Source organism: Kogia breviceps, chromosome 3 (assembly GCF_026419965.1).
Source record: "Kogia breviceps isolate mKogBre1 chromosome 3, mKogBre1 haplotype 1, whole genome shotgun sequence".
Taxonomy (NCBI): Eukaryota; Metazoa; Chordata; class Mammalia; order Artiodactyla; family Physeteridae; genus Kogia; species Kogia breviceps.
In genome coordinates, this window is record NC_081312.1 from 138,444,705 (window position 1) to 138,465,342 (window position 20,638).

General features: G+C 43.7%; 1 pseudogene; it reads right to left on the bottom strand.

The window, feature by feature from the left end:
• The window catches only part of LOC131753010 (glycine cleavage system H protein, mitochondrial-like), a 43,406-nt pseudogene that overhangs the window by 5,324 nt on the left and 17,444 nt on the right, over positions 1–20,638 (bottom strand).

A 20,638-nucleotide genomic window follows, 5' to 3' on the forward strand; every position in this document is an offset into this window, starting at 1 on the left:
GTTAAATTACATGGGAAGCATTGTCAAATGAGTGATAAGCTTTCTCAGGTTATACTGTAGGGATAAATGTTATTAATATATTATTAATATAGGCACTCTAGAAATTATATGAAATTTCTAAAATTTGGATATGTTCTGGTATATAATGTTATCTGTCAATTCTAGGTATTATCTTAAAATGCTGTATGTCACAGCAGTAACCAACATTCTTTGTCAATTACATTGTAATCAGGTGTTAATCACGCCTTTTAATGTCTTTTGTCATTTACAGACAGTTATTGTTACACTCTGATGTTTTGCAAAAGTGCTTCATCTTCAAGAAGATTCTTAGGAAGGATGTTTTAATAAGTACAGGTCTCTGATAAATTTCTGATTATACCATTGAACTGGGTAAGAAATGAAAGAATCTTAATGAAAACCTGATGGCTTCATAAAACTGTTAACAAAAAGGATTAGCTATTGAGTGAAGTAATATGGTTATAATTTTTATGTTTTTTTGTCTAAAATGTTACTGGCTTTAATCTGTGTTTTCTAGATATAAAGAAACCCTTCCGCTCAAGCTAATTATGACTAACAGCAATTTGGTAAATTATACCTTTGGAAGTAAAACAGGAACATTTGTCTTTTTTTTTTCTACCTGATCCCTCCAAAAATTAGAAATTCTTAAGTTCCCAGCAGCTTTATCAGGTAAATAAAGAAGGCCACCACCTAAAAGGTACAGGAACCTCAAGGTATTTTGGGGACCTTGAAAAGGGTGGAATTCACTCAAATCTATAGATAATTCAGGTGAAATCTGTGACAGGCCCATGGCATGGCTTTCCTGGCTTTAAGAGACTTTTCAAAGTTCAGTTGAGAAAAGCTCCAGCTAAGCCAACTTAAAAGAGCCTAAGTAATCAATCAGACTTATTTTGCAAACAAATTAGTCTTAATTTGGCTATATTTGCTAAAAATGAGGGTAATTTTAGAGAAAAATTATGTTTCAGTGGATACTAAAGTCAAGTTTTGTTAATTGAGGTCTGTATTTACTGCCTGAGACTCACCTCCCAGATAGCTACTTATTGTTACATTACATAATTGTAAATTTTAAATGAATTGCTAAAAAGACACTCTAAGTTTGTCTCTGAAGCTTATCACAACAATGTATCTTTAGAAGAAGATCAGATGCCCCATGTCAAGGCCCTATCAAAATTGAATGTTATTGTGTTAGCCATATGTTTGCCCTGATGTTCAGGAGGAAAAGAAAATTATCTAGTGAAGTTATCACACAGTGTAACTACTCATGACATGTATCACTGCTTGCTTTAAGTCTACTGCTATAAGCACATGTACAATGTTTGTGTTACAATTTCGTATAATGGATAAATGTATATATAACCTACAAAATGTTTCCCCATTAACATACCTCTGAGCCTGTTTACAATATTGATTAACTTCCCCCAATGTGGATAACTAGAAGAATATCTATATATTAACCAAAAGGAGGCTTAGCACAAAGGGATATGATGAACCCAGGGCAGGCAGCAACCACCCTTCTATCAAGGGACAAATATTTTTGTCTATTGAAAGACTTTCAATCAAGAGGGGAAATGATGAAAAAAAATCTTCATATTGAGATATGGGGAAGTCATGCTGGCTTATACATGGTTTAACTTAAACTTTACTGACCAGAATGACCTGTTTTGTGGCCTATAGAACATGCATTGTACATCTGCTTTGGCCTTTGAGGAGAGGAATGCTTTTAGAAATCAAACATAGAGAGGAATTCCCCAGTGGTCCAGTGGTTAGGACTTGGTGCTTTCAGCTTTCACTGCAGTGGGCCTAAGGTTCAATCCCTGGTCAGGGAACTAAGATCCTGCAAGCTGCATGGTGTGGCCAAAAAAAGAAAAAAAAAAAAATAGAAAGAAAGAAATCAAACAGGGAGGACATCATCATCACTCACATAGAGGCTTTAACAAAATTTACACAGCAAGCCTTAACAACAGTAATCAGGCTGTCAGTCTCATGAAGTCAGAAGTTTCTATGATGAAAAAGCAGTCTTACAAAACTGCATGGCCCTTGATATTTTAACAGCCTCTCAAAGAGGAACTTATGATATAATATATACCAAATGCTGTTTTTAATACCTGATGAGTCTTCTAATATAACTCACCTTATGATGCACATGAAAAATCAAATCTCCTCTCTGAATGATCCCCTTCCCAGTTTAGGGAAAATATTAGAAAAATGGTTTGGTTTAGGGGGCTCTTGGCTCAAGTCTGGTTTCATGTGATTTTTTTTTTTTTTTTTTTTGCGGTACGCGGGCCTCTCACTGTTGTGGCCTCTCCCGTTGCGGAGCACAGGCTCCGGATGCGCAGGCGCAGCGGCCATGGCTCACGGGCCCAGCCGCTCCGCGGCATGTGGGATCCTCCCGGACCGGGGCACGAACCTGTGTCCCCTGCATCGGCAGGCGGACTCCCAACCACTGCGCCACCAGGGAAGCCCTTGCCTCAAGTCTGTGCTAATGATGTTGCAAAGTTGCTGTTAACTGTCTCTCCCACTGTGCCTCTTCTACGCCTGCTAGAATAATGCTATTCAAGCAAGGTTCAGATACTACTGTGGTGGACCCCAAAACTTACCTAGCTCTAGCAGCAAGAGAGTTTCACTCCTCTAACTAGGGAGACTAAAACATCCATTCTCAGCAGGAAGCAATTACAGAAGATTTACCTTCAGTCCAGTATGCCTCAGGATTGAAGAGTGAAATATCTCAAGGGGGGACTTTGTAAGCAGATTGGGTAGAGGGTCCCCAGAGAAAGAGATCCAGGCATGGCTTTCTTGACAAAGAGAAGCCACTTTTGGCCTAAGTCATTTTGTGATCTAAGCCTGGCCACAGTGCTTGTCCTCGAACAGATCTCAGTAATTAATAATCTTAAGGGAACAAAAGAAGCAGGAACAAATGACTGTTACCAGGCAAGAGAAGTAACAATAGCAAAGATAGCAAATCAGCTGTAAAGACTCCCAGTTCTATTTCAGTGGTAAAGATGAGCCTGAAGCACTCAATCACCAGATCAACCAGAACCTAAAGGATGATGATGTTGACCTTTTCTGACTCTTGTGACTTCAATCAACTAAAGCTTGGACCCTGTCGACCTCTGCCCAATTCTATGCTGAATTCTCCTCTGCTCAAGCCCCTACATAAATATGCATGTACCTTTAGCTTAAGCGGAGACACTTCTTTGGGAAAGATCCCCAGTGTTCTCCTTACTTGCTTAAGTCCTTTCTTCTCCTGCTCTTTGGCTTGGTTGTGTCTTTTGGCTCAACACCCACCAAGAGGTGAACCCAGTTTTTGGGTAATAGTGTTAGTTATTTGGATAACATCTACAGTGTTTTGTATCATATAAGACAATATTGATGTAGGTGCTGACAAGAAGATTCATCTTGTAAACAGACAACATAAACTTACAGTATCAATAAGTACAGTATAGCACTGTAAATTTTTTTCTACTTTATGATTTTCTTAATAAAATTTTCTCTTCTGTAGCTTACTTCATTATAAGAATAGAGTATACATTACATATAGCATACAAAATATATATTAATGGACTGTTCATGTCATCAGTAAGGCTTCCAGTCAACAGTAGGCTTTTAGCAGTATGTTTCAGGGGAGTGAAAAGTTATATGCAGATTTTTGACCATGTGGGGTAGGCACCCCAAGCCCCCACATTGTTCAAGGGTCAACTATATTTTCATTTAATAAAAAAAATTTTTAGCACCTACAATATATAAAGCAACTCTCCAGGTACTATAAGGGTAATAAAGATGAAACTGATCCAGACCATCTCTTCAGAAGCCAATGGTGGTCGACAGATGAATGGATAAAGAAGATGTGGCACATATATACAATGGAATATTACTCAGCCATAAAAAGAAATGAAATTGAGTTATTTGCAGTGAGGTGGATGGACCTAGAGTCTGTCATACAAAGTGAAGTAAGTCAGAAAGAGAAAAACAAATACCATATGCTAACATATATATATGGAATCTAAAAAAATATGGTCATGAAGAACCTAGGGGCAAGATGTGAATAAAGACACAGACCTACTAGAGAATGGACTTGAGGACACGGGGAGGGGGAAGGGTAAGCTGGGACAAAGTGAGAGAGTGGCATGGACATATATACACTACCAAACGTAAAATAGATAGCTAGTGGGTAGCAGCTGCATAGCACAGGGAGATCAGCTCGTGCTTTGTGACCACCTAGAGGGGTGGGATAGGGAGGGTGGGAGGGAAGGGCAAGAGGGAGGGGATATGGGGATATATGTATGCATAAAGCTGATTCACTTTGTTATTCAGCAGAAACTAACACAACATTGTAAAGCAATTATACTCCAATAAAGATGGTAAAAAAAAAAAAAAAAAAAAAAAGAAGCCAGTGGTGGGACTTCCCTGGTGGTCCAGTGGTTAAGACTCTGCACTCCCAATGTAGGGGGTGCAGGTTCGATCCCTGGTTGAGGAACTAAGATCACGCATGCCACACAGCGGGGCCAAAAAAAAAGAGAGAAGCTGATGGCCTTGCAGGGGAGGTGGAGCACACTCGTAAATAACTACAATGCCAGGTAAAATTATGATCTGCCAGTAATGTGCTGTTGTGTTACTTACAGTTCTTTCCAAATTAGTTTATTTTTCTTTCAAAACTGGTAGTCTACAGTTAAGCGGATTATCCAGTATATTAGAACTCCCTGTTCCCTAACTATTCTGGATAAATGAAAGGTTACATTCCTCGATATCAGTGACATCAGGTATTACTAGCAGCCATCAGCATTGTCTGAGAGTCATTCTTCTCATTCAATGACAGGACTGTACCATTCCAGCAAGGTCTTATTGACAGCACCATATCACCTTCTTTGGACATACAATTCACCTGAACTGGATGGGCGAGAAGGATGGATCAGATAATGTGGGAACTTGAACTGTGGTGAGGAGGCTGAGGGCATGCCTTCAGGAAGTTGGATACTTGTGTGGGTGGCAACACAAAAGTAGGTGGGCCGTGTTATCAAGTGACAACCAGAAATGGGGTCAGTATAGGCACACAGATTGTCCCTGGCTCTACAGAATGGGTCTGTCTGAACAGATAGTGGATCTGTGGGGGAGAAGGCTGTAGGGGCAGGAAGAGGACCTGTCTGTCCACTCCATAGATGTGACCACTATGTGATGGTGTGACTTGACTCTTTTATTCTGATTTGGGCTCTATTTTTATCTCCATTTTAAAAGCAAAAAAAAAAGTATTAATTTATATAACCACCATCGAAAGATCATTAAGGAAATATGTCCTTCATATATTAGGAACAGTGCTGTCAGAGGAGGTTGGACTAAAGCCTTTGAATCAAGAATCCAGAATTCAATGCTGTTATCATTGACATACAGCACAGCCACAAATTAGCATCAAACTATACATCTTACACATTTCCTTATTTACATCTTTTGCCTTGAGAATTTGATGATAAAAATACTTTTTTTTTTTTTTTTTTTTTTTTTTTTGCGGTACGCGGGCCTCTCACTGTTGTGGCCTCTCCCTTTGCGGAGCACAGGCTCCAGCCGCTCTGCGGCATGTGGGATCTTCCCAGACCAGGGCACGAACCCGGGTCCCCTGTATCGGCAGGTGGACTCTCAACCACTGCGCCACCAGGAAAGCCCGATAAAAATACTTTTTAGATGTGGACACAGTTCCCTTAAAATTAAATGTTGTAAATCATTAATTTAAACAAAGTTGATCTGTGAGTTAATACGGGAGCTGGTAATGTTAACCTCAATCACCAGATCAATGTTAATGGTAATGTTAACCTCTCAAGCCCCAGGACTGAGATCATGACTCTGACTCTAAGGGAAACGATGTGGACACAGAGGGATCTGTTTTGTCCCTCGGCTCCTCGAAACCTCGGCTGACCCAAGGACCCCTCCACAAACAGCAAGGCGGCACACGCCCAGGGGCCCGGGGAAATCTCTCCTTCTACCCACTTGGTCCATTTTGGGGAGGCAACAGTAGGGGTACCCAACCTAGGGTCACCACCTAGAGCTTTGGTATCTGTTGTTTTTATGGGAGCTCAGCCTCTTGAGTAAAATATTTAATTACAGAGCTTATTCATTGGGTTTCTGGCCTTTACACCTACTGGAGACCATGCCTACTGCCCAGAGTAAGTAAGTTATTTGTGGGAGGCAGCAGACATAACACTTGAAACAGCTCATGCCTCTGTGCCTTGTAGCTGAAGTGAAATTATTTATGGTATCCAGATTTGTGCTGTCTCCAATATTAGCTCACACTTTTGGCTGATTTATTATTTGGCCAGATAGCATTTGCTCTTAGGTCTTGGCAAGAGGCCCCTCCCTGGGGCCCACTCTTCAGAGAGCCCTACTCTTGCTCTCTTCTTGTCATTCCTTTTCACTGGGTGAGGAATCCACAGGCCAAGTGATTTATTCACTCAGAGCCTTGCCCTGCTTTTAGGTCCAGAATTCCCTGCCAAAGTCCCTGCTTCCAGGACTGGTATGAACCTCTTTTCCTGATCTACCCTTCCAAAGGGAGGCCGTGCCATTGGTGTGGTACCATAGGCCCAAAGCGGTGGCTGTGAGGGGGTGCCAGTGTGGCAGGAGCTTGAACGTATGTGGGGTGGGATCATCGTCATGTGTATATAAGGCCCTTTATGATATGGGTCAGGCCTGCAGGTGGGAAATGACATCAGGCCAGAACTGCTTTCCTGGAACCACCACATTCTGATGTGGAGCTCTGAGGAGTTTTGCATCAATCAAACTGATTTTATAGGTCATTATAAACATATATCTAACAAGGTAGGAAAGGCTAACTGGCCTGTCAAAGCTAACTTGTTAGCTTCAGCTATAATTTTTTTATATTTAGACACATGATATGTGGGCCTCCATTTTTCCTGTTCCCCACATCCCACAAATATGGCACTAGGCCTGCTCTTGGAATAGGTTCAATTCTGAGTTCATTTAAAATTTTAATATAAAGGATCTGGTAAGAGACGGGTGAAGTGTGGGTAGTGGGTAGGCGGCTTTCCACCAGGTCAAAAGTGACATTGCTACAACTGCCCACATTTCCTGGCCTGCTCCCTGGCCTGGCAGGAGAAACCTTATGCGCATGTGTGTTTAACATCCACTGAGAGCCAGAAAAATATGACTTGGCTGTTTTCAAAGAATTCAAGCCCCACACTGTGCTCTGGTTGTGACAGCTGCTGTTCCCCTGCCAAGCAACACTTACCAGTTTACTTCCTTAAGCTGTTTGGAGTTAAGAGCTGGGCACTTTGAAGGCCTCTTCCAGGCCAAAAAGAATGAATTAGAAAGGGAATTGGGGCAGGCTTCCTTGATTGAACACCACTTCACTTCAGCAAACCTCTAAGCCTTGCTATCTGTTTTGTCAGCTGTAAAATGAGCAGACTATTTCAGCCCTGCCTCAGAGGGCACCAAGCGGCGGGTTTAATTAATGATGATTGTGATGGGCTTTGTCATGTAAAGTCATATATAAATGAAAAGGAGCATTGGAGCTATTTTATCCAAAATCTGGAGTGCATCCTGCTTTCCAATGCCATCAATAAGACTTTACGTCCTGATCACAGACCCCTGCAGACTTCAGGGGTGCAGAAAAACACAGCTGGGCTCGCCTTACCTGAACAGAAAGCAGGGTTTGGTCATGGAAGTGGAGCATAGAGCAAGCAATCGGTGCAATGGTTCAGATTTCTGATGGCAGGCAGCACTGAGATCCACTGGGTCCAGCTGGCGGCAGATGATGGACTGGTTTCTGCAATCAAAGTACAAAGAACAGGTGTACCCATTTATTCCTGGGACTGTTCTGGAAAGATCCTTGAGATTGAAAGTGTCACGTTGAGGGGAGAGCTCTTTCCAAAGATCTCCCCTGCCCTTCTCTCTGTTGTCCCTGCCTCGGTTTGCTGGCTGATAGCTCACACCAGAGGTGTTTTCTTCAAGGACAGTGTTTACTGAGAACAGGCCACAAGGATCAATCCCGTCTAGGATCCATTTCTTCCTTTAGTCTTGTGTCTTATTCATAAGGGTCACAACCCACATTTCACTTAAAGACACGGGTACATGATTAACCAGAAGTTGTACTGGTCCTGCTGAGAATCACACCTGAGAATTGTTGATTACTTTGGCTAACAGGGGATTTCTTTCTTTTTTTTTTGCAGTATGTGGGCCTTTCACTGCTGTGGCCTCTCCCGTTGTGGAGCACAGGCTCCAGACGCACAGGCCCAGCGGCCATGGCTCACAGGCCCGGCCGCTCCGTGGCATGTGGGATCCTCCCGGACCGGGGCTCGAACCCGTGTCCCCTGCATCGGCAGGCGGATTCTCAACCACTGCACCACCAGGGAAGACCTGTAACTTTTATATACTTAGTAGACAAGATCATTCCTTCCCTTCATCTCCTAGAGCTAGGATGTTACTGGGATGAGACACCATATTCAGCGTTCTAACTATTTTGTACAGCCTCTTGTTAAGGATTAGATGACTTTGAGCTCCTTGAGAAACCCAAGAGGGTCATAATCATTTTTGCATTGCCCTTGACATCAGTGCCTTTCTTATAGGAGACAAAAACAAAAAACAAAAACAAAACCCCCAACAACTTGTTCAGATGCATTGAAAATGAAAACTCCTCATGAGATAAAAAATGATAGGAACTCCCACTGTCCATTAGGGAGCTTCGTTTTCAATTTTTTACAAAAATTTCTTGTTGGACGATCTAAGTATTTTATATTGGTTAAGGTCTTCAGCTTCAGCCAGATTTGGGCTCATATGCTTGTTCTGCAAATTACCATTCGTGGGACCTTAACTAGCATGGTGCCTTAGTTTCTTCATCTGTAAAGTGGGGAAAATAATACCATCTATCCCAACAGTTCCCAACCTTCTTGGCACCAGGGACCGGTTTCATGGAAGACAATTTTTCCACAGAGTGGGGTGTGGAGCGGAGGGCGGAAGGAAGGTTTCGGGATGATTCAACCACATTCCATTTATTGTGTACTTTATTTCTATTATTAATACATTGTAACATATAATGAAATAATTATACAACCCTCCATAACGCAGAATCAGTGGGAACCCTCATCGTGTTTTCACTTGCCACTCCCTGATAGGGTTTTGATATGCATCTGCAAGCAGTTGATTTATTATGGTCTCTGTGCAGTCAAACCCTCTGCTAATGATAATCTGTATTTGCAGCCACTCCTCAGCGCTAGCATCACCTCCGCTTCAGATCATGAGGCGTTAGATTCTCATTAGGAGCGCGCAGCCTAGATCCCTCGCATGCGCAGTTCACAGTAGGGTTTGCGCTGCTATGAGAATCTAATGCCGCTGCTGATCAGACAGGAGGCGGAGCTCAGGCGGTATTGCGGTATTGCGAGCGATGCGGAGCGACTGTAAATACAGACGAAGCTTCGCTCGCCCACCGCTCACCTCCTGCTGTGAGGCCCGGTTCCTAACAGGGTTGGGGACCCTAATCTATCTCATAGGGAAGTTATAAAGATTAAATGTGATAATCTATGCAAAGTGCTTAACACAGTGCCTGGCACAAAATCAGTGCTGAGATAATACCATCCTCCTCCTCATCATCATTGTTAGAGATTATAGGGGAAGGAGTTTTGGTTGCTCTCAGAGCCTAAGAGTACAGCCTTCAGATTTAGTAACTTGCCCCATGGTTCCATTAATATTACCTTATTAATTTGAAGCAGGAACCCATGTAAGTCAGAACCTCCAGATTTTCTGCTTCTAGTCTCTGATTTCAGGTTTTATTCTTTGGATACCTAGAGAAGTATGAATAAGATAGTTTTCATTCAGACATAATTTGAGGGCTGTTTAAAAAGGCACTTCGCAAATTAACTACTTGTACATACGCCTAAGTAATTCTGTTGGTTGTAAAATGTATTGTTAGGCAACGTAGATCCTTGTAAACAGGCTCATTTCCAATGTACTTGGTGGGTCTTTAGTTTAAACTGGTTTCTCCCCTTAATGTGTGGTCCCTAGATTTGATTATTATACATGAAAAAAAAAGTTTTTGTTGCAGACATTCATCATCAATGAAGTTCATGATGAAGGCCTTTTCACTTAACAAACTATGTTTAGGTATTGTTCAGTGTTTCAGGGAGAAGGCAGAGCTACAGTGAGGCAGCCTGAACGGGAGGACTTAGAGCCACTGGCTGCCTTGACAACAGTTTGGAGGGAGTAGGCACCTTAGGGGGTCTTAGGTCAGTCTGTGCCTCCTTTTTAAAGAGCTTCTGTGCATCCACTTCCACAGGGGTGGGCCCCAGGCGTCACTACCACCCCAAGTGCCTACAGCTGATTGGAGGAGACGCTCCTGACCCAAGCTGAGATTCTGTCTGCAGGACGTCTGGAATGTGGACACAGCCTTTCTGGTTAGTCACTATTGGCCCCAGATCTAGGACAGCATACAATAATGGGCTGGCATGGCCATTTTCACGATGTACTCTGGGAGGCAGCAAAAACTGGAAGGTAGCAAAAGATGACTAAAAACGTCAGGGAGAAGTAGAGATGAGAAACCAGGTCGCCCCTGGGAGTAAAGGGGAGGTGGCAAGAGAATAGCTGTCTGCGTTCCCATGGGCCTCTCAGGGCTTTGTTCTAACCCCCTTGAGGCCCAGCTGCCCTTCCGGCTCTGGCCCATGTCCAGTCCACTCTCTGTTTTAGCTCAGGCAAGCTTGAACTGTATCTGTTACGTGAAACCCAAGGAGCCTTGGCTGAGTGAGTGGGCTGGCACAGAGAGAGAGGCCACGCCAGGCGGGGTCCACATGCGGATGCCCACCCAGGGGGATCCCATCACACTGGCCTGCCAAAATCAGACATGCATACAAGTAATTTTTGCTGATGATAAAACTGAATAGAACAGATTCATAGTTATTCCAAAACAGTGTTCTCTCCTAGTCACTTCCTGAAATGCTTGTGTAGTAGGAAGCAGCTGGCATTATAGATGGCACACCCAGAACTGTGTCTAACCCTGAATATTTTTAAAGGGGTACGTGTATGTACAGCTGTCATTGGTCATGCGTGTTGCAGGAAACAAAGCAAAACACAACACTATAGGCACTGGTCTCTTCTAAGGAGCCATCAGTCCCCACCACTGTGCCACTTGACACTCATCTATAGCTTTGGCCCTCCCCCAGATTCAGGGCCCAATCCTGTCTCTAGCTGAAGGCTTTAAGGAGCCCTATTTCAGCAGTTCAGGGGACAAAGTTAGGATATCCTGTGACTTGTCCTGCTCTGATCAAATGCCCTGGTTCTGGCCTCTGGGCTTTTGCCTTCAACCAGGCATCGAGTCCCTGTTCTAATTCCCTGTTGTAGAGCCTGAGTCCTTGATTCCTCAGGCTTTAGCTCCTGCCTCCATAACCTGACCAGGACCCTGGTCTCTTCAAAATCAGGATTCTAACTTGCTTGTGTCTATTTTCTCCAGGTAACTCCCCTGAAAGGCAGACCAAGCTGGGAGCTTGCTAACTGCCACTTGTCCTGTCTGTCCCACACTGCCAGTCTGGGTCACTCCCACTGTTTCTCCCATTCCCCCACCCCCACTTTCACCACTGCCAATAATCTTATTTGCTCCACGTATGGGACACCTACCTTTTGCTACCTTCTAGGTCTTTCTAACACTGAGTCTCTCTCAATTATCATGTCGCCTGTTACTACTCTCAGGACCCATGCTGGCAGACCTCCTCCACTGACTTCAGCTGGGCACCAATCACAAAGCCTTGCACACAGCAAGGTGACAGGGAGGCGGGGTGGCATGGTGGAATGAGCATGGCATGAACATGGGCATCCCGAGCAGACCTGGGTTCAAATCCTTGCTCCTCCACTTGCACCTGTTCCTTAATGCCCGTAGGACTCAAAGGTATAAGGTATTGTTGAAAGAATATATCATGAGCTAATGTACCTGTCAAAATATAGTAGTTATTTAATAAAATACCAAATTTAGCTTTTTTTTTTTTTTCGGGCGGGGGCTGCACCGCACAGCATGTGGGATCTTAGTTCCCCTACCAGGCATCAAACCTGCATCCCCTGCATTTGAGGTGTGCAGTCTTCACCACTGAACTGCCAGGAAAGTCCCCACCAAATTTAGCATTTAATGAAACACATCTGTCTTTCTTTCTTGAACTTATATTTCTAACAGCTTTATTGAGATATCCACATATCATTCAACCCACTGATTTAAAGGGTACAATTCAATGGTTTTTAGTAGTATATTCACTGGACTTAGATTTCTTAAAATTTAATTACAGCATAAGGGATATGAGGATTAATAACAGTTAAAAAGATGTAGGATTTTAGTCAGCTATAATTTTATATAAATCAAGAGTGTGATGCCATTGCATTGCCAAAAAAGCTTATGTGATTTTGGGCTGTACGGATACACACATGATGATAAGAACAAGATGGATAGTGGTTCCCTGTTATTCTGAGCTGGACATGTGTTCAGTCCCTGGGCCTAGTTTAAGAGGGATATGGGCAAATTGGAGCATGTCCAGAGAAACATGAAAAGGGTGACGAGAAACAGCAAATACTGTTTGTAGGAGCCTATGATATTCACCCTGGAGAAGTAAACCCAAAGAGGAAATGAAACCCCATCCTCAATTAGCTCTGGGTTGTCATTTGGAAAATGAATGACATGTATTTTCTATGTTCTTTTGCTAGGCCAGAACCTCAATAAGTGAATTTAAGTTAAAAGCAAGCAGATTTTTTCTTTTTAACATCTTTATCGGAGTATAATTGCTTTACAATGTTGTGTTAGTTTCTGCTGTATAACAAAGTGAATCAGCTTTATGCATACATATATCCCTATATCCCCTCCCTCTTGCATCTCCCTCCCACCCTCCCTAACCCACCCCTCTAGGTGGTCTCAAAGCACCGAGCTCGGGCTTCCCTGGTGGCGCAGTGGTTGAGAATCCGCCTGCCGATGCAGGGGACACGGGTTCGTGCCCTGGTCCGGGAAGATCCCACATGCCGCGGAGCAACTAAGCCCGTGAGCCATGGCCGCTAGGCCTGCGTGTCCGGAGCCTGTGCTTCGCAACGGGAGAGGCCACAGCAGTGAGAGGCCCGCATACCGCAAAAAAAAAAAAAAAAAAAAAAAAAAGCACCGAGCTCATCTCCCTGTGCTATGCGGCTGCTTCCCACTAGCTATCTATTTTACATTTGGTAGTGTATATATGTCCATGCCACTCTCTCACTTTGTCCCAGCTTACCCTTCCCCCACTGTGTCCTCAAGTCCATTCTCTACGTCTGCGTCTTTATTCCTGTTCTGCCCATAGGTTTATCAGAACCATTTAAAAAATTCCATATATATATATTAGCACACAGTATCTATTTTTCTCTTTCTGACTTACTTCACTCTGTATGACAGACTCTAGGTCCATCCACCTCACTACAGATAACTCAATTTCATTTCTCTTTATGGTTGAGTAATATTCCACTGTATATATGTGCCACATCTTCTTTATCCATTCATCTGTCGATGGACACTTAGGTTGCTTCCATGTCCTGGCTATTGTAAATAGAAGCAAGCAGATTTTGACATGATATAAAGGAACAATTAGAGCTGTCTAAAATTGGAGTGGATTGTCCCTTCCTAACCTGAAATTCTGTATTTAATATATTACCTCTTTAATAGCAAGTCAGAGAGCTATACATTATAGAGCTTTGACTCTGTTATGTGTCAAGCTCAGGTGGGTAAAACAATCAAGTAGGTCACCCCTTAACTCCCTTAACTTAAGGCCAATCATTCAGTGTGGGTGAGTCTAGTAGTCCACTCTTCCTCCCAATTTTCATTCCCACTCTCTGCTTTTTGATCAGAGGAAAGAGAAAAGGAAGCCCCAAATCGTCAATATGGGTATTTTATTAGCACTTCTGATGATAATGGAAATATTTCTAAAATAAGAGTTTGGAATTACCTGATCAGGATATTGTGCTCATCTCTTCCCTACTCTGTGTATGGGACTTCATCTTAGCACTTGAAACTGGCCATGGTGGAAACATCTACAGAAATTAGCAAATACGGCAGACCATCTTCCCCCACTCCCCCAGCTCATCGACCAGTGCCCACTGCTTTAGCATCCACACCACCCAGTGATGACAGAGCTGGCACTGTTAATATAATGATGACAGACCTTCTACTAGATTTTTGGACCATGTGTCTCTATAAGAAATACATTTATAGACAATGGTATTTAACTTTCATATAAGGGCAATTTGGAATTTAAGTAGTTTAGTGTAATTAACTAGTTTCAGATGAGTGGAATATTTAGGGGAAAGTATTTGGGAAAAACTGGACTCATTCTCAACTGCATTCTCTTTCTTCTTTAAGGAAAACTCATAATAACCATGGTCTGTATATTTGAAGAGTCTATTATGCACAGCTACTTATGGAGTGACCATTTGACAGACTAGGAAGACATGTCCAAGATGAAGGCCCTCTGGAAGTGGGAAGATAAAGCTCTCTGCTGGCCAGTACTCCTTGTGCCACCTATTGGATTTTGAAAGAACAATCTCTCAGCTTTTGATTCAAAGGTAAGACTCCAGCAAGTATTTTCTGCAGATGGAACATATTCATTATCTTCCTTAAGGCAGAACTATTGTAAAAATTTTGCATTGTACGCGTTGTTATGAGGGAAATCACCATCAGCCCAAGATTCCCAGGGCCAACTGGTTTCTTTATCATCAACAAGCTCCAGGAATTACAGTCAGCATTTATTGAGCACTCGCAGTATACTATGTACCTTACAAGCACTGTCTCATTTTATCTTCATATAACCTTATGTAATAGGTATAAATATTTTCATTTTACAGATGGGGAAACAACTTCAAGTGGTTAAGTGGCTATTAGAGTTAAAAAGTTTCTGTGCTCCTAGGAAACAGGGTTTACATTGCCTACTGCTTTGTATGTAGCAGACATTCCATAAATAGTTGAATCAGTTTTTTAATGTGAATAAATAGAGCACCATTCTTCTTAATACTTTGAGCCCTTTGACCTATTAGCCTTTTAAGCAGCTTTTATCTAATGGAAAATCAGAATGATTTTCATTTATTTTGCTACTACATACATTCCAAGGGCAGAGCTCCCTGTAATATCTCATTAACCCTACAATGACATAGAGTTATTTTCCCAATTTTAGAAACAAGTTAATGGAGGTTTAGCTGGAATTAGGTTGTCTTTTGATGTTTTCATCACACCAAGTCAAGGCAGAGGAAAGACCAAAGGCATGCATTAAGAAGAACCTAGTTCCTACTGTATAACACAGGGAACTATATTCAATATTCTGTGATAAGCCATAATGGAAAAAACAGGAAAAAGAACGGAAATATATGTATAACTGAATCGCTTTGCTGTACCGTAGAAATTAACACAACATTGTAAATCAACTATACTTCAATAAAATAAACTTAAAAAAAAAAGAAATGAGCTTGAACATAAAGGGAAAAAAAAAAAGAACCTAGTAAAGTTATGACCAGAAAAAAGGGTTCTAGATAAACCCGGAGGGAAACAGTCCTCAAAGAGTGACCACAAGTCAGTTCTGCTGAGTATGTCACTCAATGGACAGAGTTCTATGCTTACTAAGCACTGTAGTAGGCATGGGGGAGATAAGACCAGATCCTGATTTTGAGAAGCCTATGGGCTTTTAGGGAAGAGAAGACATAGACACATACACATAAGGAAAGTGAATTTGCAGTACGAGAGAGTAAAAAGGAAAAGCAGACAAGATAGTGGTGGTTATTGAGAAATGATCAACGCAGGCAATAAGCACTGCAGGAGTTCAGAAAAGGGAGCGATTATATTTGCATAAATTTGTGCTGACCTCAGCATCTTCACTATGAGCTGTGGGAAGACAATGAAGTTTGAGAGAGCACCTGGCTTCCAAGGAGCTCACTTTCTTCCCTGGAGACTTGAGCAGATCATGAGAGGGTTTGCAGGAAGCCAGAGATGAGGAGAAGACCAGAGACCTGATCATTAAGACCAGCAAGATGGTGCTGGGACAGCTCACGTGGCTACTGAGCCTGGATGTCTGAATTATTAATTAATGATGTTTCTCTCTCTGTATTTTTCCCTCTTTCTACCTTTAAGCAAAAGTAGCCTGGAGTTCTTCCTGGACTTTGCTTTTGAAATTTTTAAGCCCTCCAGAGAACTCTCAACCTTGGCTCCTCTTGGAATCACCTGGGGAGTTTTTAAAACACTGCCACCTGGGTCCCACCCCCAAATACTCTAATTGACCTAGGGTGCTCCTTTGGTGATTCTAATGAGCAATCAAGTTTGAGTATCATTGACTTAAAGGGTTCCTTGACATGATAAGAGAGAATGAAATCTGCTAGAATGAACAAAGTATCTTGGAGACACAGGAGAGGTGGGGAACTTCCCTGCTCCAATCTAGAGAAATAGCCTTGATTTGCTACCCTGGAGTAGTAGGAATCTGGGTCTGGCTTCCCCACAGCCCCATGGGGGAGGTAGGAAGACTCCAGAGAGAATGGCTGTGTGGTGGCCAGGGCTTCTCACACTGGGATATACACACAGATCACAGGGGATCTTGTTAAAATGTAGATTCTGACTCAGTAGGTCTGGATGGGGCCTGAGAGTCTGCATTTCCAAAAAGTTCCTAGGTGATTCCAATACTGCTGGTCCACAAACTGGCAAAGATCTGTACAGCCAAGACCTAGGCCGTCTCCCTTAAGATTCTCGTATCCATCTAAAGCAACAAATAGGAGGAGCCATGACCTGTCAGACCTGAAGGGTTCCCAGACAGGGACAGTAGACATCTGTGCAGTGACCTGGTTAGACTGACAACTGAGAAGCACATGGACCCCATCTGCAAAGCCTTCTAGACTAAAAGGGGAGCATATCCTGTCAGGGGATACTGGCAGATCACAGATGACCCACTCAAAAGGGGGTCTAGAAACCAGAGGGCAAGAGAAGCCAGCGGATACGGCCCATCAAAGTCAGCCTCCCGGGCACAAAGCAGGGTGAAGGATGGGCACAGACCTGGTGGGGGACACATACAGGAAACTTAGCACAATCCTCAAGAATGAGGTGAAGTGGGGCTTCCCTGGTGGCGCAGTGGTTGAGAGTCTGCCTGCCGATGCAGGGGACAGGGGTTCGTGCCCTGATCCGGGAGGATCCCACATGCCGCGGAGTGGCTAGGCCCGTGAGCCATGGCCGCTGAGCCTGCACGTCCGGAGCCTGTGCTCCGCAATGGGAGAGGTCACGACAGTGAGAGGCCCGCGTACTGGAAAAAAAAAAAAAAAAAAAAAAAAAAAGAATGAGGTCAAGTGTTTGCCAGACCAGTGATCTTACTCTGTTTGGGCTGCTATAACGAAATACTATGCACTGGGTAGTTTAAACACTAGACATTTATTTCTTACAGTTCTGGAGGCTGGGAAGTCCAAGATCCAGGCATCAACAGACTTGGTGTCTAGTGAGAGCCTGCTTCTTGGTTTATAGATGGCATACTTCTGTGTCCTTACGTGACAGAAGGAGTGAGGGAGCTCTCTGGAGCCTCTTTTTTTTTTTTTGCGATACGCGGGCCTCTCACTGCTGTGGCCTCTCCCGTTGCGGAGCACAGGCTCCGGACGCGCAGGCTCAGCGGCCATGGCTCACGGGCCCAGCCGCTCCGCGGCATGTGGGATCTTCCCGGACCGGGGCACGAACCCGTGTCCCCTGCATCGGCAGGCGGACTCTCAACCACTGCGCCACCAGGAAAGCCCTGGAGCCTCTTTTTTAATGGCACGAATTCTATGATGGAGTAGGACCCCATGGGGCCTTCCCGGAACAAAACCCCCCCCACACAATGTCCTCCCCCGCCTCTTGTTTGTAGAAAAGCCGTAGTCACCCAGGCCTCCCCTGAGTCACAAAGCCTGCCTCAAGAATTAATGACTGAAAGGATGTGAACATGTAATGACAAAAATAGCAGTTGGGCCAGGTGAACTGCTAAGAATTTAAACAAACAGACATATGGCAGTCACAGAATTTTTAGTTCCTCCCTGAAGTACCTGGATAACAGTATCTGATACACATTTCCTGAGTTGTTTTACAGATGCTAAAACCGCCACCAAGTGGAAGAATTTAACTACTTGATGACCATGAGCACTTAGCCCCCAGACCTACTGGAGCAACCACAATTCTTCGATTCACACACCCTGTGACTCCCCTCCCTCACCTTGCCTTTAAAAATACTTCCTTGAAACCCACTGGGGAGTTCAGGTCCTTTGAGCACAAGCCGCTTGTTCTCCTTGCTCAGCCCTGCAATAAACCTTTCTTTGCTCCCAAATCCAACATGTCAGTTTGTTTGGACTCACTGCATGTCAGGCACACGAACTTGGGTTTGACAACAATTCCAACATGAGGGCTCCATCCTAATGACCTAATCACCTGCCAAAGGCCCCACCCTCCAATACCATCGCACTGGGCATTAGGATTCAACATACGAATTTTGCGGGGGACACAAATATTTGGTCTATAGTACCAGCCCAATGGGGGCTCAGCCTCAGTCAGAAATTAGGTTGGTATGGAAAATAAAGAAAATGACACCAGCGTTTGCATCTGAGGCTCTTACCCCTTAACATTGGAGCTTACCTGAAGTGTCAAGGATCCTCATGAGTGGCAGATGAATCGCAACCCGAACAGCAGAGCTTTGGGGACAGTGGTTGTGACCCTGTGGAGAACTGATGTGCGAGAAGAGGTAGGTTTCAGAAGTTGCTGCTGCTTTCAGGAATGTGTTGAGAATAAGCCACACATGCTTTGCAACCTGCCAACAGGTGGACAATAGAAGGAAGAGAAAAAGAATGCTGCCTTGTTAAAGTTTTGCTAACAACATGGATTTATTTGAGCTTCTCAGAAAAATACTTAGAAAGGCAGGGGTAAGAAAAGTTAACTTTAGGGCCCCACCTCACACCTTGAATTTCTTAAAGTCAAGACTAAACTAAACCTCTGACCATCTTTCTGGGAAAAGAAGGGCACAAGCCTGAGGAACTCCAACCCAGGGGAAAGTGGATAATGACCTATTCAGAACTGGTTTTGGCCGGCTTGAAGTTTAGCATCAGTGGGTTCCTGGCTTACCCTGAACCCCTGTGAGTTTTCCCAGCATCTGAAGTTTGGCAAAGGAGGAAGGGGGTGGAAATGGCCGCACACTTCTAAGGTGAAGTGCTGAAAAGGAGGGTTCAGCAGCACCTTCTCAGACCTGGCCAGATAGAACAGCTGGAAAGTCTCTTGTTGCAGAAAGTGGGGACTACTCTTCGTTAAGGTGCACGGGCTCTAGATGCATGGGCTTCAGTAGTTGTGGCATGTGGGCTCAGTAGTTGTGGCTCAAGGGCTCTAGAGCACAGGCTCAGTAGCTGTCGCGCACGGGCTTACTTGCTCCATGGCATGTGGGATCTTCCCAGACCAGGGCTCGAACCCATGTCCCCTGCATTGGCAGGCGGATTCTTAACCACTGCACCACCAGGGAAGTCCCCAGCACACAGAATTTCAACTGGCACTTCTCAGTCCTTTGGGAAGCCAGGCAGGAGCTCCTTGTGCAGGCCCTGAGAGTAGGCTGCCAAGGCAAAGGGACTCTGTGTCCCTGCACCTGCCTGCATGTCCCTTTATCTGCCATCAGTGCAAGGGCCTGGGGACATGTTAGGAGAAACTGAGCTTTGGACGAGGAGGCAGAGTTATAAATAGAGTCCAGGTCTTCTTGACCTTGAGTTTTCTCACACGATTACAGTGCCTCAGAAGTTGAAGGCTTTTGACAATGTGACTGTACGGGGCATTGGTTAAGTAACTGAAGCAATAACTAGGCCTGATGCTTAGAAATTGTTGAGAACTACTACACATCAAGTGCCAAAATAAATTCCAGGTTAGGAAGTTCCGTGGTGGGCTAATGGTTAGGATTCTGGGCTTTCACTTCCATGGCCCAGGTTCTATCCCTAACCAGGGGTTCAATCCCTGGTTGGGGAACTGAAATCCTGCAAGCTGAGCTACACCACAAGAAAAAAAAATCCAGGTTAATTAAAAAGTTAAAGAATAAATACTACAACAAAAGAATTAAAAGAAAGCATAGGCAAATATTTAGCTGATCCTAAGGGGGCCAAGGCCTGTCTAAACAAAATAGCAAAAAGGAAAAAAATTATAGATTTGGAATATATATAAAATCCTCTATGATTAAAAAATAGCCAAAAAATTAATAGGAAAAAGTTGGGAAAAATATTTGCAGTATCTATGATCAGTGGTTAATATCCTTAATCTAGTAGGATACATAGAGAAGAAATAGGTTATCATCTCACTTTAGAAGTGTTAATGGCCAATAAGCATTTGAAAAATATTAATGAAGACAACAGTGAAATATGATAAAAAATGTTTAGCGATGGTTAATTTTATGTGTTTTTTGTTTGTTTGTTTTTGCGGTACGTGGGCCTCTCACTGTTGTGGCCTCTCCCGTTGCAGAGCACAGGCTCCGGACGTGAAGGCCCAGCGGCCATGGCTCATGGACCCAGCCACTCCGCGGCATGTGGGATCTTCCCAGACCGGGGCACGAACCCGTGTCCCCTGCATCGGCAGGCAGACTCTCAACCACTGAGCCACCAGGGAAGCCCTATGTGTATTTTACTACAATAAAAAATGGGAGGGAAA